Here is a 24,622-nt window from a genome sequence, read left to right on the forward strand (position 1 = left end):
TTGATTATCACCACAAAGAGCAAATTTATGCAATATTTGCTCTATGTTTCACTAAATAAAATCGAGACTGTTCGTTTTCTTTGGCAGCAGCACACTTCGGAATTGAGCGGGAGAATGTGTTTGTGAGCATATCAAACACACGCTAAAAAATACCACGCACAATTCTTTGTGATTTGATTTTAGGAAGAATACGAACAAAAAATCCGGCAATGGCATTTATTAAAAAAAAGTGTTAACATACATTTGTATGTGATTTTGTAAACAAAGATTCAAACGTCGATTTGTCCAATCTGATGGCACTCCCACGCAAACCAACACCACCAACAGGTAGCCGAAGCCTCCCCCTATCTGTCTATGGTGATGGTTTGCGTTGGAGGGCTCTCAGATCGGACAAATCGACGTTTGAATCTTTGTTTACAAAATCACATACGTCCTTTTGAATAAGTACCCGAGAAATGCTTCTATTCAGATTTTTACGCAGACCATGCATTATATCAAAAGTGATAGCAACACCGTAGTATTTTTAACCTTATGTGGCTGACAGGACCGTTTTCCTTTTGCAACTTCAATACTTGCCAAGCTCTTAAAAAAAATCATAACCATCCCCGTTCCTACATAGCGCATTTCAACCATAAATAATTGCCTACTTTTAGGGTATTATCTATTATTCAACTGCGAAACGTAGTGTAAGAATGGGGTGGCTCCAGCGCCAGCGGCTGGATAGGACAGTTCTGCCCATTATTCAACATATGAAGACTCACGAGGTGGAATATATTGTTAATATACTATAGGGGAAACTGGACACACATGATCCCCGGGGACACATGATGCCCCCCTGTTTTCTCGAAAACTAATCACATTTTTATACCAGTGATATGTGCAAACGAATCCGTTAGATAGATTATTGAATCTGAGTAACATTTGATATTAGTTACTTTATGTATATGGGTTTTACAGAGGTTTTATTATTTAAGCATTCTCAATCCTTTTTTCTTCAAAGGAGAAAAGTTTAATAACTTTGAATATGTCCAACCAAAACGTACCAAATTTTTACTGGACAAAGTTTTATTATTGTAGAATTGAATAAATTAATTCAAATAGCTATTGCTTATTTTCCATTGAATAAAAAAAACAAAACAAGATAAATACTCAACATGGACACACTTGATCCCCCACAGTTTGGACACACTTGATCCCGATATTGCATATATTAAGGCGTTTGTTGTATACCGTCGCATATTATTGTATTGTATGTAACTAATTGATCTGTTAAAGTTATTTTCTAGTTAAAAAGTATAAATAAATTTTATTTCTCTTTAATTTTGGTAATCAGACAATACACGCGCAATTTGAATTTCTCAATAACCTTATTTCATTAACCAGAACAAAGTGTAGTTGAACATACTTAGTTTTGATTAGTTTTATTAAATGCATTTTACATTATTTTCAATGAGAAAGAGTGTGAATTAAGCTTTGAAAATATTCAACAGGGCTCACAGGGCTTAAAATCAGTATTGTTCGATCTTTCGATTTTTTTCGATCTTTTCGATTATTTTTTTTTTCGTTTGAACGAGGAGAAGTTTGCTTACAATCACCATTTATTTGTAAATCTTCTTGAAGAATTTTTAATAATAGGCTCATTCAACATCTTTTGGTCAGTCGTTTAAGAGAAATCGCATTTGTGTAATAATAACACTCACTACAAAAATGATAATACGTGATAGTACCATATTGATGTATGAAGTCATCATCCATGGTATGATCACGGTTGTGGTATTGGTAGTAGTCTGGCGATCTCGATGTACCGTCGTCGGGGGAGGCAATGGGTCAAATAGGGGTGAGAATGGGTCACTGTTTCAGCTACTTAGAATGATTGTAAAATAGATTGAATGCATCTGAGGGCAAGAAGATCAAAATATAAGAGACTTTTTTGAACAATTTAAAAGAATAATTAGATTCTAAAATTACAAAGATATATTTATGTATCGATCAAGCATTTTTGGTATCATAACTTGGTATCAATCATAAAGAGAGATCCTCTTGGGAACATCATGGTTGTCGTGAAATGACCACTGTCTTTTAGTGGAGTGAATGGTTTGCAGATAAATCATCATCACCATGTCAATTTTGTTGCTATAGCAGACATTCTATATGTCACTATTACTCTATTCGAAAACTAAAATACTTGCCTTGCTTAATACCCACAATATTTAATTTTCGCACAACTGATATTACGGCAGACTATGAAGAATTATTAGGATTTGAAGCTAGACCAATTCAACATTTCATTAGACTTGGAAGAACCTAAACATGTTCAGCTCATAATGGGATCAATTTCCCCCTATATGGGGATCAAGTCTCCCGCAAGTTTTGAAAATTCCAAATTTTCTATCTTTCGGCAAAATCGATTTTTTGGTAATTTTCATGGACAAATAATTGCTTCCAATGACGTTTTTGAATAGCTCATTAAATTCTTTATCAAGTCCATCAAGAAGCATGCAAATCGGTCCATGTTACATCGAGAAATATCCTAAACAAAAAGTGGGGATCATGTGTGTCCAGTTTCCCCTACTATTAGAACCGACGAGCTTGTTTTCATCTAAAACTGATTAATTATATATTTGTTACATTATTTAAAAGACGGTTAAGTATTCGAAATTCGCAAATTTGGATTCCATTTTTTAGATTAATTTTCGATTAAAGCAAAACTTTGTACTTCATTTGCATGGGAGTCCCCCTTCATCGTTTCCAAAAACCTTTACATACAAATGTTCATGCCGTTTCCTAGTCTATAAGGGCAGACAGACAAAAACTCATTCTTATGTGTATAGATTTGGTTTTACGTAGTTATGTCGAGCGGTCGTATCTTGTACACAACCACCATGATTTTTTTTTATGAAACAAACATATCATGTAAGGACCGCAAAAAGCACATTGTTTATTTGAAACTGGTTGATAGACTTTTAGCATTACAAAAGTCTAAGACTCTAAGACTCTAAGGCATTACAAAAGACAAAAAATGTAAATCTTGGCAGCGAACAAAAAGCATATAAGTTCTCTTCTCTAAAATGGCCAACATTATTCAAATAGGTTGAAAATGGTAAAAGTTATGAAACGGTCAATATCTGGGTACTCGGGTGCCCTATCTGCCATTCACGTCTGTTTTTTGTTGGCCGCATAAGGGTTAAATTTGTTTTGCAATGTGTTTAAATGCTTTTGCCTATCTGTCTACATGACATAAAATTGATGCCAAGGCTAAAAAGGCTGTTCAAAAATTGAGTGAAGCGAGATGAGCGTGCGGCCGATTAATATGAATGAATTTTACTACTGGAAAATATAAACAACCAGCATTTGGCACCAATACATTACCAGTTTTCTACTTCCATGTCTAGTTGCTAAAGGGAGCAAACTCATTGCTGATAATAGAAATTGCTATGCCAACAGAAGAAACGTTAACCTGTTACTTTATATTAAATTTACTGAGTTTGTGGTAAAAGCTGTTATATTTAGTGAACACCAACCATCAAAGAAAGAGCATACAAATGTATACCAGTAAAACTGTACCTTCGATTTAGTGTAATTACTCATTATTTTTATCATTCAATTTGGCGAATGTCTTAGACTGCCAAGAATAGGTATTTTCCCCTATGGTTTGTTTAATTTGGAGGAGATTAAAGGTGTTATAATATCATATGAACATAGTTCACTGATCAGTAAACGTTTTGTGGTGATGTGATGTGCCACTTGGGGCCCTCCTTAGCCGTGCAGTAAGGCGCGTGGCTACAAAGCAAGACCATGCTGAGGGTGGCTGGTTCGATTCCCGGTGCCGGTCTAGGCAATTTTCGGATTGGAAATTATCTTGACTTCCTTGGGCATAAAAGTATCATCGTGTTAGCCTCATGATATACGAATGCAAAAATGGTAACCTGGCTTAGAAACCTCGCAGTTAATAACTGTGGAAATGCTTAATAAACACTAAGCTGCGAGGCGGCTCTGTGTGGGGATGTACTGCCAATAAGAAGAAGAAGATGTACCACTTGGTGTATAATGCATTAGTGCGACAACTGGTGCTATAGCAACGACTGGTACATCTAGCCTACTCAGAGAAAATAATTGAGATACTTAGGACATCATGAAGGCTTTGGTTGATTCGATAGACCATTTGATTTAAACTGCAGGACAATTTTGAGATGTTACAACATCTCATATGCCAGTATTTGGTGGCCCGGGCCCCCACAAATCTTATGTATCAAAACCAACCTTTTTTGTATATTTTGGGCCCCCCACATACTGTCGGCCCTCCCCGTTACGTTGGGATATGGATACTTGGAAGTAGTGCGTAACGGTGTAAATCCGGCCATATCGTCAGGCTCAGTACAACACTGTAGCTGACAATATGGCGTCCCTAACCCCGAATCCCAAGGGGTCAGGCGAACCGTGCCGAAGGGATGAATGACCTGAGGGATGAAACAATTAGCCAGGTCGTTAACGGAGCCTGTGGAGGTTCACAGAGTGAGGGCTGCTTCGACGGCAAGCGGGTGGTACCCACACACCCCCAAGTGGTGTCTGGCAGGAGTGACGGGGGCAGAAACCTCTGCGGCACCTCAGAATTAGGGGACACGAAAGTCTCGCTATGCCTGGCAGGAGTGTCGGGGGGTTGATGTTTCTGCGGCACCTCAGAAATTGGAGGCATGTAAGGTGAGTGGTGCCACCTCGTTGCAAAATGGGGAGACCACCACACTGGCTGAGGACCGAGTGACTGAATGTCAAGAGAGTGGTGCACAAGTGGTGCAAGCGATAGGGACTGAATGTATGAGCGAGAACACAAGTTAGACTCGCATGGTACGTGTGGTCAGAGTGACTGCTTAGGGGGGCAGATACCTCTGCGGCACCTCAGAAGTAGGGGACACGAAAGTCGCGCTATGACTGGCAGAAGTGTCGCGGGGTTGATGCTTCTGCGGCACCTCAGAAATAGGAGACATAAAAGGATCTGTCTGGTAGCTGAGGTAGGAGCGGCATAGGAGCCACCAGGCTAGAGTCGCCTCCGGCTTGGTAGACAAGTGGTGCCACCCTGTTGCAAGACGGGGTGAACACCATACTGAATGAGGACTGTCTATGTTGTGAGATGGCGGTATGGGGTACCCCCTGCAGGGTACCTATAAGATTCTTGCAATCATTCAAGCGGGATAGGCAGGTGAGTTTTGGGGCACATGTGGTGCCAATGTGTCCTGTGCAAATGTGCTGCATGGGGAGTGTCGGATAGTCGAGGCGCATACGTGCACTTGTGTACGTCATGTAGGGAGCGCAATGCCCAATAGTCATCCCCCGAATCATTGCTTAATTGCGGGCCGGAGGAATGACTGGAGAGGAAGGAGCTGGTTTTAGTGGGACGGGAGCGGTGATTCCATCCCCACACTACCTGGGTTCGCCTCCCCAGGTGTCTGGTTGCAGATTTCCATTACCTTCGATAGAAAATAAAAGAAAAAAACATGCTGTCGGCCCCGGGGCCCCCTTCCAGCTAAATCTGCCCCTGACCTCATGTAAGACGCAAGTGAATGTATTTAAAAAGTATCCAACGATCAATAATTTAAGTGAAATACTATAAATTTTAGCAAAAATTCGTTACATTCGGTTTACATACCCCCATTGAGTGACGTAAAAAGAGGGTTGAGTGTAGTTCCAAATATGTTTATTACTTAATCCAGATAACTTTCAACTTCACGAGTCAATCCGTTTCAGCAAGATTTCCGATTCCATTCATTCCAGCGATGGACATGCTTGTGGCTTTCTACGTTCGCGCTCCAAGCATTGACTTCTTAATTAATTAATTTTTATTTTTACGATTGCAAATTCGGACCACTCTCAGTGGCATGTTGGCACAGGATGACAGGCTCCAACTTGCTCCCATTTCATTTTATTCGATCATATTGCTAACAGAAAAATGTTGCCTCCATCAGTTCGGGGTATTTCCGAAGCAACAACTGCCACATGCTCACACAATTCGTGTGACTTTGCGAGCATAAGAACGTGCCTATGGTGGGACGGGGTAGAATCGTCATATGGAGTCAGATGCAATACGAAGATCATTTTGGTTCCGTCCTACCCTGTTAACCTGATTCCTTTTAAAAGTCGATGGTTCTCGTCGTCGACCATTGATTGTGGTTACAGTTAGCGATGAAATTTTATTGTAGCGAACGTAATTTCTGCTCATTTCGGAGCTTGTTTACCTTTGGAATGGATGGAATTGGCATTGGCTGGGCGATCATTATTACATCGCCGTGACCGTCGTTCGGAAACGTAAAATTTTATTCTTTTCGTTGTTTTCCCCTGATAAATCAAAACAACCAGGCCATAATGATGATTAACTTTGCGATTTTTTTGTGTCGTTATTTGTCTGATTATGCTCCGAATTCAAGCGCGGTCCTCTGGGGTGGTCATTGCGGGCGAGTGTGAACAACAATAAAATTATCATCACTTTGGCGATTACCGCTGAATCACTAATCGTAAATTATAATTTGAGCAATTTATTTCCGAGCAGTCGGCTAAAGTTCAGAAGGCGTGCGGTGCAAGCTGCAGATCAGTGAAAACGTCAGCAAAAAAAATCGAGGTCGACCTTTCCTGATCATTGGAAACATTTCGTACACGATTTTTGACATTGTAACAGCATCTCGTATTTATGGCCATTCGGAGAATTTCCTTCGTCGAGTCGTGCTGATTGATGTTTACGACATCGGAGGATTTCAGGATTAAGGATTGAGAAGAAAGTGAAGCCTCAACTTTTTCAATTTTAAAGCGAACTTTCAAGCAGGCTGGAGACTTAAAGTTTTATATACTAATCAACGTAGCTCAACGAGCTGAGCGAAATGCTTGTATGCATGTGTGCAATTGCCATTGAAAATATTATCTAAATTTTTCACATATTTATTCTCAAAGTGTTACTTTTTGATCCCTTTGCTCCCCATACTGCGACGAAGGAAGTATGACACAAGAGTAGAAAGAAACTCAGTGGATCCTATTTCAATTTTTGAGTTAAATGCGCATTGGATGCGTTATGGTAAAATAATTCGGGAAGTCATTAAAATAATTCATTGCGTATTTTGTAACATGTATTTATTTAATAGTCGATTAAGTTTCCATTCCGGGGATAAGAATTTCCGTGTAACTCATTATGGTATTCATATCTATAAAGTAGCGTGAATGTTTATTATGATCACTCACCAACATCCGACCTTTACCTGCCAGGACGTGACAAACTACACATGCTTTTTCGTGTGAACAGTATCCAAACATTATCAATTTTATGCTTTTACATCAGCCCACATCCAATACGGTTTGACTACCATTGCCCTTCATTCAATTAAAAAATTAAGTATTACAAAACCACTCCTAGTTTTTTTTCCTCCACCTGTAAGCAAGTGCAAACACAAAATTTATTACTTCAAATGAAACCTTACAACCATCGAAGTGCGGAGATTCATAGATGCAGAGGTCATAAAGCACTCCAAGCTCATAAAATGCCCGCAGAAGTGCAGAGAAAGAAACCATCTTCTTCTGGTTTATGAAAAAAAAAACTCGAAACCACCAACCGAGCCAAGTGCACGACTTTGCGGCATCGCGATCTTCTTTTCAAAGCTCTAACAGGCTCTTCTATAACCATAGGGTAATTGATATTTAATGTACTGTTTTAACATCATCTGTCATGTTAGGTCGTCGGCGGGTCCGTTGTTGCCGTTGCTGGTTCATGTGCATGTGGCGAAAAAGCGAGCCGCAGCGAGAGGGGATCTCTCCGCCGAAAACAACGACTAGAAAAGTGGAGAGCACACGCACCTGGTGAGTAATGACCGTGTAATTAAAAGCTATATCGGTTAATTTTAGGATCTTCGTACGAAGCTTGTGTACGGGAACTGTTCATATTGATCGTGTCTAGGCCATTTGTTGCCCAAGTCGGCTACGCGGTGGTGATTTACTGGTTGGATCAAGTCCGGATTCCTCCGCTTCAGGTCTGCAAATTGATTTTTAATGAGAGGGCGTTTGGGTTGGAGGGTACGCGTTGGGGCACACAATCGGTATCGAAGCCCTCTCGAGTCCGGCTCGTAGGGCGCGATGAGTGCAGGCAGGAGAAATGAATTGGAGCTGAAATGGCAAAAAGGCCCTGTGGAAAACCCAGCCATGTGACAAGGCAAAGTGTGATAATGGAGGATTGTTGCTGCAACATAAACAAGCATTAGGGCCGTCTTCGTCATGGCGGTGGGTTGGGAAAAGACAACAACCAATCGGTCAGATGGTGATTACGATTGTGGTTGTGGTGATGCGGGCGGCAGATGGGGAGAGCTGATGATGATGTTGCTATTTGATGGGCGCTGATTGAAGCATAGATTGATGTGTTCGGTCGTGCACGATAATGGTGATGATTTATTTCCGCAATTTTCATAATTTGATAAAACCTAATGACTCTATTTAGGCGCCCGGAATCGGCTGCTGGGGTCGACGGCGTGTGGGATTTTGCGAAACTCAAACGGCTTGCACATATCGTGCGAATTAGTCACAACGGAATTCTGACTTGGGTTGGCTGACCAGCCGAATCTTGTTTGGAGATCGGAATCGAGGCCACGTGTGAGTCAGTCTCCTGCGGAGAGGTACGCACCCGCACTCAAGCTAGGTCCAAGGCACTTTATAGGTTTAGGCAGGAGTCGTGTGCCTCATGTACGGCGAGTCTGTATGTTGTGATTGATAGGCGACAGACTGATTGACCCGGTGCGATACGACGGTGGATGCCGGATCGACGGTATGTAGGTATCGGATTACCCGTCTCTTGGAGTCTTGGGACTAAGCGGGTCACGTTTGGACATCGATCGATTTGTAATCTTAAACGTGTGGTGGGTGACGTATTTGATGTCCGTTATTTCCAAGTAAGATTTGATCAAGTTGTATCTTTGTTATTAATTGACTGTCAATTAATTTATTGTCGTAGTTATAAATAGTTAGCAAGCAAGGTAATGCAAATTGACGGTTGCGATAGTTTCTCTCAATTTTGTTTTATTCTGGATACAATAGCTCAACAGTACAATATTTGATTTCTGATGGTATTAATCCATAGTGCGGTGATCAGTTCTTAATCTGTCTTGATAACCAGAGGCAGAGTACTGGAAGAAGGGAGGAGGTCGTTGTAGTACCACTACACACACATCTTCTTTTTCTTCTTATTGGCATTACATCCCCACACTGGGACAGAGCCGCCTCGCAGCTTAGTGTTCATTGAGCTCTTCCACAGTTATTAACTGCGATGTTTCTAAGCCAGGTTACCATTTTTGCATTCGTATATCATGAGGCCAACACGATGATACTTTTATGCCCAGGGAAGTCGAGACAATTTCCAATCCGAAAATTGCCTAAACCGGCACCGGGAATCGAGCCCAGCCACCCTCAGCATGGTCTTGCTTTGTAGCCGCGCGTCTTACCGCACGGCTAAGGAGGGCCCCTACTACACACACATAGAAAAAATTACCGAATTCGGTAATTCATTTACCGAATTCTCAACAGCTGAACTTCCGGTAATGAGTTCGGTAAACGCAAAAATTGCAGATCGATCGCTAAGTTGCTTCATAGACGAGAGTTTTCAAATTTACCGAAATTTCAGTAAGTCGTCTTTGCCGAAAAACTGTAAATTACAAAAACACGTGGTGGCAGATTGATTTTTGGATTTTGTTTTGTTTATTGTAGAAAAGCTTTTCGCTTTCAAATAAATAATTTTATTCACGTGTTTTAAGGGCAAACAGCACAGAATCCAAAACAAAATTCACTCGCGTTTTCAAGGGCACACCAGCACTCAATATGAAAGCATAGTACATCTGTCATTTCCATTGTTCCAGTTCCACGCATCAGACCGCATCGTGCTTTCGTGCTGTGCGGTTCTATTTTCTCTTTTTGCTGAAGGAAGTTTTTAATACTACCCGAAGCTATCTTAATTTCAACAGTGCTTCTCAGCGCTATTTGTACCCACTGATCCCGTTACGATCTTTGCAAGGACCCGTGCCTTCGTTTTACGTTGGACCCGTTTGCGGAAGTAAAATTCCGACAAGTGGTGGAAATCCTGCAGGGACACCGTTCTGGAAAAAAAAACTCTTAGAAGGTCACGTCTCCACGCTCAGCAATGAGCATAAATAAAAACAAGAGGAAGGGGGAGTCTCTGAATTCTCCACTTCCTTCTAAGAAACAAGTTTTCAAGACCGTCCTGCTAAAGCGCGGAAAAAATAGAAGGATTCAGATATTCCTTCTAACTCTAATATCGGATCTCCTATCGAACTGAGCAATCTATACTTATCGATAGCAATCTATCATAGATCTATAATCAAGTATTCAACGGAACGTTCGGGTTTTAAAAAAAAAACCTATTACTCATTATTACATTTGATTTATTGAAAAGAGAAACGATTACACTTTATTGCTAACACTATCACTTCACTGCGTACTCTGTCGAACTGACTGATTGACTGGTCCGTGTCCTGTATTTAATAACTTAAACTGCTGATCGGGCAATCTGGATGTATCGCTGGGTCAGCATGGTTCAAAGTCCGAATAGGTGCTGATGTAAGTAGGGTTATTGACATAACTCCTCCGGGGGGTGAAAAAGGTCGTCCTCGGCCTGTAAATTACTGGTGTTGGTTGTTCCCTTAGCTTCTGGCTTATGTTGTCCTCTTGATGATCGCTCTGCTAAAAGGTTGTCCTTTACTTTACGAAGACAAAGAATGACGATGATTATGAACATTACTAAAGTTGAAGATATTCCTCCAAAGATGCTGAATATCCAGGTGTTGCTTCTATATTGTTTAAATTGGATGTGCTCAATTTTCCTCCGGTTTTCGAACAACTGACTTGAGATAAAAGATAAGTTATGTTGCTGTAAAACTGATGTGTTTATTTGTAGTCCAGGGAAGGCTCCGAGAATTTCAGGTGTGTTAATCGTTACTTCGTTGTTTGTAAAGGTGGTGTTCTTTATCCAAATACTACAGTTATGGAAAGAAATGAGGTAGTTTCCATGCAGTGTCCTGTTATCTGGACCACAGTTTGATGTGAGAGTTATTTGTTCCGTCTCACTGATCAAAACTTTATCTTCAGAGATCATTTGTGTAAAGCCGTGATATTGCGTGAGTGTATTGCAATGGCTTTGTTTGCCAAAAAATAGGGATTTGACACATCCGGATTCTATAATTCTGATGAATGGATAACGTTGGATGAAATCATTTGGGTTTTCTGTCGAGAAAATATCTTGCCCGGATTTTATGATGTGGGTTGGAATTCCGGTAATTATTGTATTATTCACTAGTAGTGGAGTGATTTGGATAACTTCCGCTTTTGTATCTAATTTTGGGATTCGTAGAATGTACAGCAACATCTCTTGTTTGATGGCGATTTTGGATTCAACGAAATCTAATGCTGCCTCCGGAAATTGTGTTGTAATTCCTTGTTCGTTAATTATGGATTCTATTGCGAAGATCTCTTTTAGTGATAGCAGTTTACTGTTTGCGAGCGATAATCTGGATTTTAAGATGGTATCCTCTATGTCTCTTAGGATATTAAAAGTGGAGTCCATGTAGGCTAGAAGGTTCAGAGCGTCTACTTCCTGAAGTAAAATTTTGTTCATTAAATTGTCCCTTTGGATTATTTCGTTAACGATCCTGGTTATGTCCTCGATGCGTTCGTTGGTTCTTGTGTTGATTTGGATCTGTTGATTATTGTTATCTATTAGCTCGTTCAAGGTACTATTGATGAGTTTAAGGTCGTCTGCATCTGGCGTGCCAGCTATCCATTTGAGTGCCGTTCCGATTGCATCGTATCTCCTAACTCTCCTACTTCTGATTGGTTTTATTTGATAAAACGTATCGAGTAAACCCTACTTCTCCTAGAGACCAGTTCAAATATTGGAATTTTTGGATCTAATTTTCTTGTTAACGTGTGGAAGTTAAGTACATTCTGTTCTATATTAGTAAGATTTATGGGGTGAACAATTGTTGTAGTTCCAGTCTGTATCCCGCAGTTTCTTAGTTTCAACAAAAGCACTGGATCTGTGTGAAGATTCCTTATTTCCATTTTAGATTCGGCAAGTAGAAAGAGGGCCAGAAAGTGGATGATAATCTGTAATATGTATTTTACGTCTTTAACCGTTTGATTTTATTTTTATTTCTTTTAATATTTCTCTCGTTTTTAAAAGTTCTATGTTTCACATCACAAGCTATAGTTTCTTTGGCGCGGGGATCTCGTTTTGTCCTAATATTTGGGATAACATAAACTGTTTGGTTGTCTTTAATTTCGGGTGGATCTTCTTTATTACAATTTTGTTTTCTTTTGTTTAATTTGGGCTTTGTACATATTGATCCTAGCATCCGTAAATAATTTGTTTGCTTTATCAACAATGTCTATTGGGTTGCTATTATTATTATTATTAAAAAGTAGCTCGTTAGGTGTAAAAGATGTGGCAGAATGAACAGAGTTATTATATAAAGCAACTGATAGTTTGATTATTGATTTTGTTCCTAATTTTTCGAATTTATGTTAATTGCTGTTAAAGATTTCAATTATAGTCGAGTGAGCCCTTTCGATCTGACCATTTGCTTCTGATGAAGAAGCATAAGCTAAAGAAGATCCTGTTTGCGTAATACAATTTCTAAATTGAATTGACTGAAACGTCGTTTCGTGGTCTGTCACAATTAACTTTGGGATACCGAAAGATACAAAGTACTTAGTCAAGGCTTTTTGGACATCGATAAGGTTTTTTGTTTTCATGTTGTATAATTGGAGGTGTTTAGTAAATGAATCTATCAAGGAAAGAAAGTTGCATGAATCCATTATAAAAATATCCATATGAACACGTTCCATTGGTTTTTCGGTTATTGGGCGAGGGGAAATTTTTATATTGTACGGCTTACGCTCGTACTTATGAGCATTACAGACACGACAGGAGTTGATGAACATATTGATAAGCTTGCTCATTTTAGGGAAGTAGTAGGACCTTTTCAATTGAGATATCACTTCCGTTATACCTCGGTGTGCTCGCTCGTGTTCGCTAATAATCAATTGATTCTGTCTTTCTTCGTTTTGTACATCTTCAACGAGTTTAGTTGTAAAAACGAAGTGACCTTTTGCATCAAAGTGTTCTTTGAATGCCTCTTGTATTATTAACATAATGGGTTCAGGGGCGAGAATGGCGGTTTGCTTACCATTGTGGTGGAGCTTCAGGGATTCGGTAACGTTTTCTTTAGAAAAGTTAGGTTGTGCCACGATCGTTCGTCGATGATTTTGAAAGAGAGTTTCCTTTATTACTGTGGTTATTCCAGATATCCGAAAAATCAGTTGATTTTTATAGTGGTTGACAGGTCGATCTACAAAATGTATATAAAATATGTCATTAGAATCATCTCCACTATGCACTGTTTCTAAATCCGCAGAGGGTTCATCTATGTTTTGTTCTCCTTGATTGATACCTGAAATGGAAGAATTTGCATTAATATCGATTTCATTTTGGTTGACCTCTAAAGGGCGTCGGCTTAGGGCGTCAGCAACTACGTTTGCGCGTCCTTCTTTATATTTTATGTCATAATCGAAATTTTCTAGGTCTAATCTCCATCTTAGAATTTTGGGGTTTTTATCTGAAGTTTTGATAAAAGTAAGGGGCTTGTGATCAGTAGCAAGAGTGAATTTTGCACCGTAGAGATAGTTTTTGTATTTTTGTGTAGCCCATTTAATGGCTAGAGCTTCTTTCTCGTTTGTGGCATATCGTGATTCCGTGTCTGACAATGTTCTGGATCCAAAAGCGATAGGTCTTTCAATTCCTTCTTGCATTTGTGACAGAACTGCACCTAATGCGTGGTCTGACGCATCTGTGGTTAATATAAAAGGTTTATCGTATTGTGGATAAGCTAATACTTGATCCGTAGATATGATTTGCTTCAATGTATTGAATGCGTTCACGTAATTCTGGTCTTGGAGGTTTAATACTTCGCCCTTTTTTAAATATTTTGTCATATGTCTTGTAATTTTCGAAAATCTCTGATAAACCGGCGATAGTATCCTGCTAATCCTAGGAATTGTTTAATCTGTGTGTCCGTTTTGGGAATTTTCCAGTTAATAATCTTTTCAATTTTTTCAGGATTTGGTTTCACGCCATCTTCAGAGATGATGTGACCAAGGAGTTCTGTTTCTTTCTTTAAAATTCACACTTGTCAAGTTGTATTTTTAAATTGAATTGTGACAATCTTTTCAAAATCAATGTAAGATTTTTCAAATGTTCCTTCAGGTTCCGTCCAACGATAACAATATCGTCGAGGTACACGTAACATATGGTCCCTGATATATTCCTTAAGAATGTTGTTCATGGCCCTCTGGAAAGTGGCCGGGGCGTTTTTAGACCAAATGGCATTCTAGTGAACTCAAAGTGACCTTTGTCCGTAGAAAATGCCGTTTTCTCCCTGTGGATGGGATCCATTTCGATCTGGTGGAATCCAGATTTGAGGTCCAGTGTTGTGAAATATACAGATTTTCCTAAGTGGTCAAGTATATCTTCTATTTGTGGCATGGGGTATTTATCGTCTATTGTTTTGTCATTTAATTTCCTATAGTCTATAACAACTCGTATTTTGCGTTTTCCAGACGCATCTGTTTTTTTGGCACCACCCATATTGGAGAGGAATATGGACTGGATGAATGGGCGATAATACCATTATCAAGCATTTCTTGAATCTGGTCTTCAACATCTTTCCGAAAATGATGAGGATAACGGTAGCTTTTAGTGTAAACAGGGGCATCGTTATTGGTTACAATTTTATGTTTTATAGCGGTGGTCGATGATAATTTCTCACCTTTCCGTAATAAAACTTCTTGATTTTCGAAAATCAAGTACAATAGCTCCGCTTTTTCTAATGGCGATAAGTGCTCTGTTCTAATAATGTCACATATTTCTTCGTTACTCAGTTTTTGCGTAGATTGAATGGGGATCGGGTCTATTGTTTCATAGTTGTTAACTGTAACCTTGAGGCTTGGGAGTTTTGGAAGTTCCTTTTTCGTTGAAATAATATTAATTGTGGTTTTGAAGTTGTCTGCTCTGTATAATCCTGGTTCGACAACTGAGTCTGCATTCAATTTCTGGAACTCTGGAACGAACCAGTCTCCATTGTTTAATGTGTCTACCGTGATCGTGTGGTGGTATACAGGGGTTTTTGAAGGGAAATATTTTAAGAATGTTATCTTTTCTCCATTTATAAGAAGTGTCTCGGATCTGAAATTTAATTTTGCCTCATATCTGGCGAGAGTTTCAGCGCCTAGTATGCCATCGAAAAAATAATGAAATTTATATTCGTAAAACGATAGTGGGGGAAGGTGTTTGAAGATATTTAGTTTTCCTTTATGCTTTATAGTTTGGTTTCCCTTGACGTTTTTTATAGAAGTGTTGATGGATTTAGGCTGTGGTAAAAAGCCTGGTGAAATGATATTTTTATTAGCGCCAGAGTCAATCAAGAGATTCATAATCCTGTTTGTCTCTGGGTGTTTAATCTTGAGATATGGTAAGTAATTCATGTTTCGTTTTTCAGCTCCGTCTGTATTTGAAAATTTACCGAAATTTCTTGTGGTGCTTCATCTTCGGACTCTGAAGTATCAAGTTCTTGGTTGTTTATGAGTTTCCTATTCAGTGTTAAACGGCTCTTAGTGGATTCCGTTTCCATCGGGGTCGATAAGGGTGTTGTTTTTTCTTCTGCAGTCTTGTTTTGTGAATGGGGTTTCTCAAATCTAGGATTCTGTTTGAAATGTTTTGTCTGTTTGGGTTGTTCCGACAAGTAGGAGGCTGTTAACTCTTTAGACTTAAATTTGCATAAAAATGCGTACGCGTCTTCAATGTCAGTGGGTCTTGCGGCTTGCGTATACCCAAAGTAAGGTTCCTTAAGGCCGGCTATAAAAGCGGCGAGGCCGTCCTCATCTATGAATGTGTTAATGGCCTGCCAATTATCCTTGTATAGTTGTTTTTGCTTCGCTAAGTTTTTTATGCTTTGCACAATATCTTTTGTTTTCTGGTGATATTTCTGGATTGAAATACCCTCCGTCATTTTATTTTGCCAAAGTTGGCATTTGTATGTAGAAAGCTCTTGTCTGTCCCCAAGAGCGTTAATCAAAATGTCTTTGATATCGTCAAAGTCATTGGGGTTCCCGGCAAGGCAAAGTATGTCTTTCGCCTTACCCGCAATTTTGTTAGTCACAGCAGTGACATACATTTTAAAAAGTGTATCGTCAACGTGTGGCTTCAAAAAGTTTAATGTATTCTCCGCCGTTTGCAACCAAGCAGTCAGCTGTTTGCGGTTACCCTCAAATACTGGGAGTGATTTAATTGTATCCGGTATCTTAAAAGATAGTCAATGTTCGCCCTCGAGGTTTGTTGCCCTGTGGACGACTCAGCGGATTGTGAGGTGGAAGTGGAAGGTGCTCCGGTTGCATTTCGAATGAATGAGTCGTACTCATTCTGTTTTGCATCGAGTCTATTTATTGCCTGCATCATCGTGTTCAACTGTGCGGCAATTTGATCTAACGGGCTTTCTGTGGCCATGTTAATTTTATCGAAAGAAATATTAAGGTCTTTCAATGGAACGTGTGCGAGATCAGTCGATTCGATTGAATCGTTATCAGAATCGCTGGTGGATTCAGAGGCTGACCGCGTTTTGTTCTTATTCTTCAGTATTTTCCTTGTAACCTGCAAGGCGCTTCTGGCCCTGTTAGGAATTTTAGGCATTAACTGAAACGTTTTTAGAAACACACGTTCTCTAAGAACTCGTGTCGTTTCGCAGAATAGCAATTCTCTCGGAACTTTGCTAATTCTGCTTGGGGAGCGGCTTCTTCAAGAACTGCTGCTAACCCGACGATAAATTGAATTGTCGAACGTGTTACTTCTCTCTAAGAACGAGTAATCGCGCGCGATCAATTTTAATTTTATCGCGATGAAATTCAACTTCCTCTAAGGACGGTTCAACTTCAATACGGTAAATGAAATTGGATGATATTTATTCGTATTTCACTAAGAACATGCGAGGTAGATAAAATCACAAGTTTCGCTTACCTGTTACAATCGTGGGGATCGCGGTTCTCTGTTGTCCGTGGCGTGCGGTGAAGTCTCGACTCCTAGCACACTCTCGATGACGCTGGATGCTTTCACTATTAAAGTAATCGCGGACCTACTTTAATTCGGATTTACGAATCCGAACTTTTACACTGTTTTTCACGCACTTCGAACAGATACCGGACGGCTGCGCCAATCAAGTATTCAACGGAACGTTCGGGTTTTTAAAAAAAACCTATTACTCATTATTACATTTGATTTATTGAAAAGAGAAACGATTACACTTTATTGCTAACACTATCACTTCACTGCGTACTCTGTCGAACTGACTGATTGACTGGTCCGTGTCCTGTATTTAATAACTTAAACTGCTGATCGGGCAATCTGGATGTATCGCTGGGTCAGCATGGTTCAAAGTCCGAATAGGTGCTGATGTAAGTAGGGTTATTGACATAACTCTATACTTATCAAAAAACTTCCTGAGAGCTATTTATCCTTTTTGGTTAATTTATTTAACAAATGTTTTCAATTGGCATACTTCCCAGATAAATGGAAAAAGCGCCAAAGATGTTCCAATTTTGAAGCCGGCCAAAATCCAGCTGAGGCTTCTAGTTATCGCCCAATCAGTTTGCTTTGTTCAATAAGCAAACTGTTTGAAAAGATTATTTTAAATAGAATAATGGCCATGGGCATTCAACCACTCATCAGTTATTAAGAGTAACGAATTCAATTCGGCTCAACCAATCTGAAGGATATTCGACTGGAGTTGCTCTTCTTGATATAGAGAAAGCATTTGACAGTGTTTGGCATGAAGGTTTGATTGTAAAATTGATGAATTTTAATTATATGGAAATGCTAATATCATCTTCCAAACTTAGACGTACATGTTCATGATAGAATTAGAGGTGAAAGTATACACTAATAAAAATCCACACATTTTTATTGGCAAAAATCTAAAGAAATTTACAAATAAATTTCATGTGTGCGTTAATAATCACCCGCTATAAAAGAATCCACATAAAGGTTATTAGTTAATAACGGTTATGTGTGTTTTCACATATATGCTATGCGAATTCACATAGCCGTTATGTGGGAAATGCTATCGTCAAAATTTATGTGTGCCACACATAATGGATATGATTGGATTTTTGTCAGTGTAGAATTGATAGTTTCGTTAGGATATGACAGAGGCATGAAGAATGTTTTTATAGAAGTCGATTTGAAAGCGAGCGGAGGGCAATATTTGTGATGGCACATATCACACGACTTTTCTTCTGCCAAGCTCCCGTATGAAGGGGGAGGGAATAATATCAGTGTGGAAGCTGATATATCTCCACTAAAGTCATGTCCATTTAGAATCCGGAATGATTTATTGTATTGCAGCGGCACGGAAAGTGACCGCTGCAAGAATTCTTTTACAGCGGTTTGTCTACCTAGGCGCCCACTTGCTGTGGTATAAATTTCACGATGTTTCGTGCAGCGAGTCAAAAATTATTCCAGATGCAAGCCGATAGGAGAGAAAAAAATCTGCACACCCACGTTGATAATCCTGCTCATCGATGATGGAACCTACGTCAAAATGGATTTCAGACAGCTTCCTAGCCAAAAATTCTACGTGGCGACGGCACGAGGAGTAGTTCCTGCGAAGTTTAAGTTTGCTTTTTGGACAAACTTGCAAAAAAACACAGATGGTTTTGGCAAGGAATATGCAGCTGTGGAGCAAAGACCTAAGTGTTTGTGACGAATAAGACGATGGACTCGAAGCTGTACAAGGAGGAATGTCTCAAAAACCGCGGTCTACCTTCCAAAAAGCCCATAAAGGTCCCGTGAAGTTTTGGCCAGATTTGGTGAGTTGCCACTACAGCCGGGAAGTCATCCAGTGGTACCACGATAATATCGAAGATTTCATCGTTAAAATATATCCACGCAACTGCCCACAAATAAATCCAAGCAACTGCCCACAGCTCCGGCCCATCGAGACATTTTGGGTAGTAATGAAGCGGAAGCTTAAGAAAAGTGGAAAAACAGCTCGGGACGCGACTCAGATGACCAAAATGTGGAACAAATGTGCCAAGGAAGTTGACTTCGGAGGTGTGCAACTTTTGATGAGAGGAATATTTTCGGAATATAGTGCGAATTTTCACTAGAAACAAAAAGAAATGATTTGTATCATATTTTTTTCCTTAAAGTACAGTAAATTACCTTTGTTTTGATGTATTAACCTTATTTGTACGTCAATCCGTTACCGAGATACAGATGATTTTATTATTCCGGATTCTAAATGGACATAGCTTTAGCAAAAGGAAGGTGGTTTGATTTGCTTATATGCCATCGCGTGCGGAAGGATTTTCTATCACGCAGAAAAAACTTCGTTAAAAACAAACATATTCTAGGTAAATCCAAACATAAACTCAGTTTGTTCAGATATCAAAAATAAATATGTTTGGATCAAACATATTGTTGCATTTGAAGCGAACGAAAACTTTTTTTGAATCAAATGTGCGTTTCAAGTTGTTTCAACCAGCTAAATGTTTGAAGCAAACATGGATATTATTGTTTTGGTTCGACCGCTCATAATATTTTCTTATCAATTCTACCAATTTTCATCTTCTGGTAGCATTTGACAACCAGATTTCACAAGTCCAAACGTTCATATTTCATTTACCTACCTTTCTGTACATGAAACACATTGTTATCATCAAGTTGGAAGCAAGAAAACATATCTAGATGAACATTTCTAAAGGTCCTAAGTAACATTTGTAAATAAATCGAGATTTTAGCGCAAACACTTAACTGTGTTGTCAATCTTAACGGTTAACTCAAATTCACATTTATTTTTTTTATATTTCACTTATTTTTTATCCCAGTGCAAAACGTCCAATCTGCATTATCGACAATATCTCACAGATCTGTCGTTTGGACTATAGATAGTGGAATATATAGATGAGCGAAGATAAATCCTTTGTCTCCAAACGAACTGTCAAACGTGTCTCCAAACGAGCATGACGTCACGATTTCAATGGAAATGTTAAGGGCTGTGACGTCATATGCGTGCGTGCACGGTAAAAAAAACGACTCAGCCATGCTTTCGCTCATCTATAGATTCTACTATCTATAGTTTGGACCATTTGCAGTTTGACGGTCCCATCTGAAATCTGTCAAAACAAAACAAAATTTCAGATGGGACCTTTGGTCAAAATAGTGAAATATTAGTTTTTTTTTAATTTTAAAGGTATTTCTAGTGCAAATATCATAAATCTCGAATGATATTATCGTATAGCAACAAGTTTCACGTTACTGTTTGGGTAAGCAATATTTGAATTTTGTTGATCTGCTAGCTGTAAATGTAATCATAGGATTTATTTGCCGCTTTAGATTCAATACTTCAGGAGACTAGAACATGGATAGCTTGGTGTTCAGGAAGAACATCCCGACTGAAATGATACCCGTTTGGTTGGATACACATTTGGTAAGACTCCCGCATTCCACGGTTCTAATTTTTCGTACTTCGATTAATAATGAATTATTGCACTCTTCTGTAGAACGAGCAAGCTGGGGAGAATAGTTATGCTCCGCTTTGTAGAGGCCGACAGCAACGCCAGGATTGCGCCAATGCCCTCATTATGTTCTACGCCTTTCGCAGTCTCGGTACGACCTCCGAACCAAACCAATCCAATGCATGGATCCAAGTCGATGCTGCCTAAACATATCGATAAGAGATCAAGCATTCCGATGAGCTAAATGAGACAGAATGGTACCAACGAATAAAAGCCAAATAAAACAACGGTCGAGGAAATATTTACTGTCGAAGGTCAACGATGTATATTGCTCGCGATTCACCCAATTAGCTTCGGATACGAAATACTTGCAGTACTCGCAGAAGGAAGTTGCATCCGCTACCGATGAATATTAGGTGATATTAGTGTCTGTTGAAAACAAAAGAATTGAACAAAGCTAGTTCATAGAAACGCATTCCTGACCTGTATACCTTGCATGTACATACATGGTGCATGTACATGTACCATGGCAGTGTTGTAAAATGTCATTTGCATTCGTTTGTATAATTTTCCCAGAACTTGTTTCAGAAGGTAGCTATCAATTCATGTTGTATGACGAACTTATAGCGGTTAAATGGGCCTACAACTTTTTCTAACGAGACTTTACTGTAAATATGTAATCTGGGGCGTGGGAGGCAAAATTTCATTCAAATGACATTATGTCAAATGACACGTGACATTTTGGAGAGTTTTCACTCTCCAGCCTTTGATGTTATACTTAGAGCAATGTACCCTTGGACAAAAATATAACCCTACTCAAGCGTTATGAGTACATTCAAAATTATGGAAGAAATTTTGCTTCTAAAGAAAGTTATGAGCAAATTAGTCAAATGACATGCAGATGACATTTTACAAGCCTGTACCATGGTCCATGGTGCTAATTGTTTGATTGAGCATGAATAAAAATGTTACTAATTATGTTATAAATTGTGTATATAACTATCTTCATCGCATTCTGAAACCGAAGCTTTTTATAATATTGAGTATTTATGATGCTTGTGCCATAGGAAAAATACACTTTGGGGCAGCACCCAATGTTTATTACTAGAATTAGAACGAATGCAACCGATTTCTATGATTTATAGTACATTACTGGTATCTGTACAGGTGTCAGTATACTGCTTACTATTGCATATTTGTCCCATGTGTAGTTCGAACTTTATCCGTGAAATATTAACAAGAGCAAAACTTTCCTATAAGATTAAGGATTTGTCATGCATTCTGCTTTTTGCATAGTACATATAGAACTTTTTGATGGTTAACTAATGTCCCCAAGAATGCAAAATTAAAACCAATAAATGTTGTAGTTTTGTCTGTCAATCGACTAGGTCATATTTATCTATTATATTGTTCATTATATTTAACTTTGACACTTGTTTTACGTTGCATATGGATTTCACATAAACTAATGACATCCGCTAACTGAAACGCACATACATTATGTCAAGGCAAAATTTTCAAAACGACTTATCTGCTTTTGTAAACAAAGATTCAAACGACGATTTGACGAATCTGATAGCTCTCCCACGCAAATCAAAACCGTCAATATGTAGGTGAGGGATTCCGCTACCTGTTGATGGTGTTAGTTTGCGTGGGAGAGCTATCAGATTCGTTAAATCGTCGTTTGAATCTTTGTTTACAAAAGCAGATAAGTCGTTTTGAAAATTTTGTCTTGAATGTTATTTTCAACTATAAATACTAACTCTGGAAACAATAAGTTTTCAAATTCATCGAGGCAACGTTTCCTGCCAATCTGGGCTTCCAAGCTGTTTGAATCAGTTTCCCGGACGAACAAGAGATGAAGATGCCATTTCTTCATATATTTTGACTGAAAACTGGATATAAATTTCAAATCAAATGCGGCAGTTTATACAACAGCTGAAATTTTCTGAGAATAATTCCTAAAATTTGCTTATTGCATGTAAAAATCAAAAATTTCATCAAATTATGCAAAGGTCCAAAGAAACGGTTATTTTGGAATAATGTCCTATTTGACAGGTCCCAACTGAAAAAATCAAAAGCAATAAGTCCTAAGTAACAAAACTGCTCACAAACTATGTGTACTTTATGAAAAATGCATAACAAATATGTTATTCGAACTCTACGACTGTTTTTACGTATAAAAACCATTTAAAAACTGGAATATTGTTTTTCTGTTAAAATTGGGATTAATTTTTTTCATTCGAATTTTCCTCACCAGATTGCTCAGTTCGAGGTCAAAGTTACATCGGCCCATTTGAAATGTTCGTCTAGATATGTTTCTACACGGATAAAATTAAAAAAGCTAAAAAGATTATATTTTAATCTAAAAGCATATTCGATCTATCCACTCATTGGAATGCTTAAAATAATAATAATTCGTGAATGCTTAATCAAAATTTAATCATTGATAATGCTTATCCCACTTTTATCTACGGAAGATTAATCTTAATTTATCCTACAAATGATTTTATTTCAAAGGAGAATAAAAACTATTTTACTTTGAAGAAAAAAGGAAGCTGAAAATTAGGAGAAAAAATGTTTATTTACATTTATTATATCCCTTTAGAAAAGATTTTCGCACAAAGTAACTATTTCTAATTGAAAATATTCGCTGACGACAATGGTTTGATGATACAGGTGCAAACTTCATTCTTCCGCCTAATAGTCGTTTCTTTGCCACTTGCTCCAGATGTAAAGGCCGTTTTGTCGGAAATGTTTGCCCCAAGAGATGAGATTATGTTGCGATATTGTGGACCTCTTGTAGTTGTTGATGATCAAAGTTTTTTCTTGTACTTTCTGCAACGGGAGATCATTGCGTAGGACGACGGTGCCATGGCTTTCAAGTTGGATAAAAACTATCCATCGCTGGATTTGATCCATTGGAGGTATCTGTGAAGTTTTAGATTTATTGAAACTGAAACCATATTGATATTTTATTATTACTCACCACTCGCCACTTCATTCTTCCGCCTAATAGTCGTTTCTTTGCCACTTGCTCCAGATGTAAAGGCCGTTTTGTCGGAAATGTTTGCCCCAAGAGATGAGATTATGTTGCGATATTGTGGACCTCTTGTAGTTGTTGATGATCAAAGTTTTTTCTTGTACTTTCTGCAACGGGAGATCATTGCGTAGGACGACGGTGCCATGGCTTTCAAGTTGGATAAAAACTATCCATCGCTGGATTTGATCCATTGGAGGTATCTGTGAAGTTTTAGATTTATTGAAACTGAAACCATATTGATATTTTATTATTACTCACCATCATATACAAATACAGCAGGAACTGGTCAGCAAATTATTTTTCAAAAACTTATGCTCAATACCTGCAAGTGTGCCGAAGCGCAAAAAATGACAAGCTCAAGAGTAAAAATAATAATGTAGAAGCTGAGATATATTAAAGTTCGACAAAGCATTGTAATGATTGGAAATAAATTCAAGCAATGTTAACGAATAGGTGTCGGTAGAATTAAAAGTGGAAAAAGCTTGAAAAAGATTAAATATTAATCTAATTGGCTTTTTCATTTTTGTCCGTGTACTCTTGCTCCTGGTCCTCTGTTGACTTCCGATCGGATCCGATCCGAACTTGAGTTTTTGTTTACTTTTACAAGAGCAAGCGAGGGGCTGCCCACTAGTGTATGTGTACATAAAACAAACAGGAATTTAATTTGGTTTAAAAATAAATATGTTTGATTCAAACATATTACCATTTTGGAAATAAACATATTGTATATTTTTGAAGCAAATGGATGAAATTTGTATCCGTGATCGACGAGTACTGTCTCTAAATTTCTAATATGACATCAGCATCTAGTCGTATAAGATTTTAATTGCGCAGTTCTATTTTCTCCATGCGTCATCTTACCCAATCTTTTTCAAAATGTCAACAAAGGACAAATAGTCGAAAGGACAAAAGGTTAAAAAGACATAAGGTCGAAAGGTCAAAAGGTTGAAACAAAAATCTGAGTCAAAAGGTCGAAGGACAAAAAATCGA

General features: G+C 38.6%; 1 long non-coding RNA gene across 2 annotated transcripts; it reads left to right on the plus strand.

Moving 5' to 3' along the window:
* The first annotated feature begins 20,234 nt into the window (after positions 1 to 20,234).
* On the plus strand, positions 20,235 to 21,236 carry LOC134224059 (uncharacterized). Of its 2 annotated transcripts, none has more exons than XR_009982828.1 (3): positions 20,235 to 20,397; positions 20,449 to 20,561; positions 20,635 to 21,236. It is a non-coding gene; the product is annotated as an uncharacterized LOC134224059 (long non-coding RNA). The 2 variants fall into 2 exon arrangements; XR_009982827.1 differs by having other exon boundaries at positions 20,468 to 20,561.
* The last annotated feature ends 3,386 nt before the right edge of the window (positions 21,237 to 24,622 follow it).

This window comes from Armigeres subalbatus, chromosome 3 (genome assembly GCF_024139115.2).
Source record: "Armigeres subalbatus isolate Guangzhou_Male chromosome 3, GZ_Asu_2, whole genome shotgun sequence".
Taxonomy (NCBI): domain Eukaryota; kingdom Metazoa; phylum Arthropoda; class Insecta; order Diptera; family Culicidae; genus Armigeres; species Armigeres subalbatus.